Source organism: Arachis hypogaea, chromosome 17, assembly GCF_003086295.3.
Source record: "Arachis hypogaea cultivar Tifrunner chromosome 17, arahy.Tifrunner.gnm2.J5K5, whole genome shotgun sequence".
Taxonomy (NCBI): domain Eukaryota; kingdom Viridiplantae; phylum Streptophyta; class Magnoliopsida; order Fabales; family Fabaceae; genus Arachis; species Arachis hypogaea.
The window spans coordinates 48,508,825-48,514,737 of NC_092052.1; the positions used below are offsets into that span (position 1 = coordinate 48,508,825).

At 40.8% G+C, this 5,913-nt stretch overlaps 1 non-coding gene across 1 annotated transcript; it reads right to left on the minus strand.

Moving 5' to 3' along the window:
- Positions 1-4,689: 4,689 nt before the first annotated feature.
- Positions 4,690-4,793, minus strand: LOC112768179 (small nucleolar RNA R71). The gene has a single exon (XR_003185617.1). It is a non-coding gene; the product is annotated as a small nucleolar RNA R71 (small nucleolar RNA).
- Between the last annotated feature and the right edge of the window lie 1,120 nt (positions 4,794-5,913).

The following is a 5,913-nucleotide window of genomic DNA, read 5'->3' on the forward strand; positions in this document are numbered from 1 at the left end:
TATATAATGTCACACTGGAGGATGGAATGATCCTCCGGAGGATGCTTCATAACTCCATTCAGATTGAAGATCACTACTCGGCCATCTATTTCAAAAGAGTATGTTCCTGAAAAAGCATCTAATTTGAACTTTGAGGTCTTCAGGAATGGTCGTCCGAGTAGGATTGATGATGGCTTATCTGAGGCATTCTGGGGCATCTCCAGGATATAAAAATCAATGGGAAATATGAGCCCTTTAATGCCCACTAATACATCTTCAGCAACTCCAGCCACTGTGATAATGCTTTTATCTGCTAACACAAAATGAGCTGCTGACATTTTTAAGGGAGGGAGCCTCAAAATATCATATATAGACAAAGGCATTATACTTACACATGCTCCTAAATCACACATGCAATCAGAAAATACTACACTACCTATAGTACAATTAACCATACAAGGACCTGGGTCACTACACTTCTCATGTAAACCTCCCATTAAAGCAGATATGGAACTTCCTAAGGGAATAGTTTCTAATTCATTAATTTTGTCTTTATGTATACATAAATCTTTTAGAAACTTTGCATATTTAGGTACCTGTTGAATAACATCAAAAAGGGGAACAGTTACCTCAACCTTTTTGAATATCTCTACCATTTTGGGATTGGGTTCCAGCTGCTTCCTAGGCTTCCTTGCAAGTTGTGGAAATGGAATGGGAGTGGTATCTTCTGCAGTGTCTGCGCCTTTTAGTGCTTCCTCTTGTGGTTGCACTTCTTCTTCTTCTTCAGCTATGTCATGTATGTCCTCTTCTTCTTCAACATCTTCTATTTCTACTACCTCTTCAGCTGAGGCGTGCTCTGGTGGGTTTGGCTCATCCTGATTCCTCTCCTGTAGTGTGGTTCCGGACCTCAGGGTGATGGCATTAATACCACCCTTGGGATTGGGTAATGGTTAAGAGGGAATTCCACTGGAGCTCAAAGGTTGGTTATTGGAGTTGTTCATTGATCCAATCTGTGAGACAAGAGCTTGCAAAGTAGCGTTCAGACCATTTAGAGTGGCATTAATGTTATTTTCCATGGTCTGCTGTCTCCGATCAATAGATTGTAGTAAGTGATCATTGGCAGATGAAGAATGATAGGTAATTTGAGAGGTCTGCTGTTGGGTATTCTGTGGTCCTTGGGATTACCTCAGGTGAGGTGCTCTGTAAGGCTGATTCTGATTTTGCTGCCTGTTGTTGTTATTATTCCACTTCTGATATCCCTAATTATCTCTGCCTCCTCTATTGTTGTTGTCCCTCCAATTCTGGTTGGAATTGTCCTGCCATCCATGGTTGTAATTGCCACCTTGATTGTACCCTTGGTTGGGGCGATCATAGAAGTTATGAGTGGCTGCCACGGTGTTGTCTTCCTGTTGGAGCTGCAGACATTCATCAGTATAATGACTGTTGATGCCAAGGCATCATAGGCTAGTTTCACTAGCATTTTTCTGTTAGTTTTAGTTGTTTTATGCATTTTCTTGAGCTTAAAGTAACCAAAAATGGTTAAATGAAGAACAAAGTAATGAACCATCCAAACAATATGATTTTGATGCAAATTCCATGAGTTTTAGTTCTATTACTTAAATACTATGAATGAAAGATTTCTCATGAAATTTTGCAAGACTTTGATGCAATTGTTTGGATGATTTCAGGGAAGAAGAGGCTAAGCAAGGAAGCAACAAAATCAATAAAGGAAGCTTGAATATCACATGTGGAGTTTAAGTTCCAGTTTAAGCCTAAACTGGAGCTTAAACGCCAAAATCATGAAGGATAAGAAATGCTGGGATTGAAGTTTAACCTCCAGTTTGACCTCAAACTGGAGGTTAAACGCCAGAATGAAAAGCCTCACTTAAGGAGCATTCCACGTTTAACCTCCAGTTTGACCTCAAACTGGAGGTTAAACGCCAGAATGAGTATGCCACCCAGGGAGGAGTTCCACGTTTAACCTCCAGTTTGACCTCAAACTGGAGGTTAAACGCCAGAACCAGGAAGAGTACCAGGGAGCCATTCCACGTTTAAGCTCCAGTTTGACTCAAACTGGAGCTTAAACGTGTTCGATAGCTTTTCTACTCCAGGGTTGCTCTCTCCATCTCCACGTTTAACCTCCAGTTTGACCCCAAACTGGAGGTTAAACGTGTTCGACACCTCCAGGGCCACCATTCCAAGCTTCCACGTTTAACCTCCAGTTTGACCTCAAACTGGAGGTTAAACGTGTTCGACCTCCAGTATGCCTCCACCCTTTTCCACGTTTAACCTCCAGTTTGACCTCAAACTGGAGGTTAAACGTGTTCGACCTCCAGGGCTGCCCTTCCTATCTCCACGTTTAAGCTTCAGTTTAACCTTAAACTGAAGCTTAAACGTGTTCGACTACATGACTCTCCAGGGCTACCTTCTTCCATTTCCACGTTTAAGCTTCAGTTTAACCTTAACTGAAGCTTAAACGTGCTTCTACAAAAGGCCTCACTGGAAGTGTCTGGCGTTTAAGCTGCAGTTTGAGCTTAAACTACAACTTAAACGCCACGCTTGAAAAAGGTTTCTGGGCCAAAAATATTGTGATTTAAGTTAGTCTTTGAGCACAAATATTAACTTAAACTTACTTTGGTATGAAACCCAATTGAATATCATGGTTTATGGGATTGGGCCTGAAGGATTGATGAGTTTGAAATCTCAATTTATTGAGTCATGTGTCATTATTTGATTATCACTAAGTTGGCTCAATAAATGTTACAGGATTTGGATCAACAACCTCATCAAGATTATGGATCATAAACCCAAGGCAAAAGGAAAGCAAGGAAAGGCCTCAAAGCCCAAGAAGCACAACTGAAGCTCAATATAGAAAGTGTATAAATAGGATAGAAGTTAAGTTAGAGGGGACTTTTACTTTCACTTTTAGCTAGTTTTCCTTTTCTTTGTAATTGAATTCAGAGCTATGATTCACTAAACCCCCTTTCATTGGGTTAGGGAGCTCTATTGTAATTCAATGAATCAATAATAGTTTATCTTCTTCTTCAATCTTTTCTCTTGAATTTTGTTAGAAAGCTTCTCGATCTAATTCCATTGAGTAGTTGTCTTGGGAAAGAAACTACTCATACTTGGAATCCTTCGGAGCCTTGGGAAAGGAATGGAGGATTCATGCTAGAGAAGCTTTCTCACAGTGGATTGGATTGGGGTTTGGATGGATATTGTGACATGTAATCCTACCAAATTGTGGTTCATGAAATTGTGTGGTATAATCAGTGATCAAGCATCATCTCTTCTTATGAACATTTAAACCAAGGGATTGGGAATTTGTTTGTTTTTAGAGAGCATTGGTGAGCCAAGGAATTGGGATCCAATCATATAAGATTGCCAAGCAAAATTCAATGAATGCATTGGTTGAGGAAGAGATATACATGTTTTGATTCGGAGATTTCAATATCTCCTAAACCCAATGAATTCCCCATTTCTGATTTCCACTTTCTCTTTACATTCTGCAATTCAATTCTTGCAATCATCCCCATTCCCTTTTAATTTCAGCAATTTACATTCTGCTCTTTAATTCATGCAATTTAAGATTCAGCCATTTAATTTTCTTGTCATTTACTTTTCCCGCCAATTTTACATTCCGCAATTCTCATCTCAAATCTTGATTCCGCTCAACTAGAACACACTTCTAATCCGAATTGCTCACTCAACCAATCCTTGTGGGATTCGACCTCACTCTATTGTGAGTTTTTACTTGACGACGATAACCGGTGCACTTGCCGGAAGGAATTTTGCCGATCGTGCAATTTCCTAAATCGTAGCATAACACGTTTATGCGCATCAAGTTTATGGCGCCGTTGCCGGGGATTGGTTTTCGATTGACAATTCTCAAATTGGAAGCTAACTAGATTGAGCAATTTTCTCTTGCTTTGTTAATTCTGTTCTAGATACTTGTTGAATTTTAATTTCTGCACTTGGTTACATGCTTTCCTTCTTTATGCCTTTAAATTCATGCAACTAACTCACTGACTCACTAACTGTTTGAATTAATTCCTCAATTGAGCTAACCATACTCTTCCATTAACCAAGAGTATTTCACTTGTTTGTGTTTAAGCTGGTTCTTGTATGACAGGTAGGAGAGGAGAGACATCAACTCCTCCATATACCGAACCAGAGAGGACCCTTCATAGACTTAGAAGGGAAGCAAGAGGGAAGAGAGTAGTGGGAGGAGAGGAATCTGAAGGAGAATCTGAGGACAATTTTGAGGAAGCTTTAGATCTCAACATGGATAGAGAAGTTCACAACCATGAGAGAGCTGATGGAAACGATGCCATCCCTGAGAGGAGGGTTCTTAGTTCATACATAAACCCAACCTCTGGGAATTGTGGTAGTAGCATCCAGAAACCACCCATTCAGGCCAACAATTTTGAGCTCAAGCCACAGCTAATATCACTGGTGGAAAATCATTGTTCCTTTGGAGGAAGTGCTAATGAAGACCCAAACCAACATCTCACAAAATTCCTGAGAATTTGTGACACTGTGAAGTCCAATGGAGTCCAGGAAGATGCCTATAAACTGCTTTTGTTCCCATTTTCACTTAGGGACAAAGCAGCTAAGTGGCTGGAATCATTCCCAAGGGGGAGTCTAACAACATGGGATGAGGTGGAAAGCAAGTTTCTGGCACGTTTCTACCCTCCACAAAAGGTCAATAGGCTTCGATCTGAGGTTCAGACTTTTAGACAACAAGATGGTGAAACTCTCTACGAGGCATGGGAGAGATTCAAGGACTTGACAAGGAAATGCCCACCAAACATGTTCCATGATTGGGTGCAACTGCACATCTTCTATGATGGGCTCTCTTATGAATCAAGGAAGGCTGTAGACCATTCATCAGGAGGTTCATTGAACAAGAAAAAGACTGTGGAAGAAGCCATTGAAGTGATCGAGACAGTGGCTGAGAATGAGTACTACTATGCATCAGAAAGGCACAACACTAAGGGAGTCATGGAGCTGAACCATGTTGATACAATTCTAGCCCAAAACAAGGTGTTTGCCAAGCAACTAGCAGAGCTTACCAGGCAAATAGAAACAAAGCAAGTGGCTGCAATACACACACAAGATCAAGAGGAAGTAGGCATTGAAGGAGGTGATTGGGATGAGGTTAACTATGTGGGAAACCAACAAAGGCAATCATATGATCCACACTCCAACACTTACAACCCAGGCTGGAGAAACCACCCAAACTTTGGGTGGGGAAACCAACAAACCCAACCACAAAACCACAAACCTTACAACCACAACCAACAAAACAATTCCACATACCAAAACTCCAACCAACGATCATACCAAGCCACACAAAACACTTACCCCCAACCATCATATCATGGCCAGAATAATCAACATACCCAACCTAATCCGAACCAACAATTTCAAGATCAATTAAACCGGATAGAAGGAATGCTTGCAACCATGAGCCAAGACATAATTGAATTGAAAGCTTTTAAGGAAGAAGTAAATTCTAACTTGCAAAACCAAGGAGCTGCCATCCAGAAGCTAGAAAATCAAATTTTGTATTTGACTAAGCAAGCCCCTGGGACAAGCGGTTCTCATGCTGCCAAGGCTATTGCAAGGGAGGAATGTAAGGCCATAACCCTTAGAAGTGGAAAGAATCTAAAGGAGATTTCAAGGGAAACCACAGAGGATGAAGCAAAGGAAAATGTGAAAGACAAAGAACAAGGACAATCTGTTACACCGTTTGCAACAAAAGAAAAAGAAAAAGAGGTCTTGAAGCCTTACACACCTAAAGCACCTTATCCTCAACGTTTGATGAAAAGTGAAAAGGATGGCCAATTCTCCAGGTTCTTGGAGATTTTCAAGAAGCTTCAAATCAACATTCCCTTTGCTGAGGCAATAGAGCAAATGCCACTCTATGCA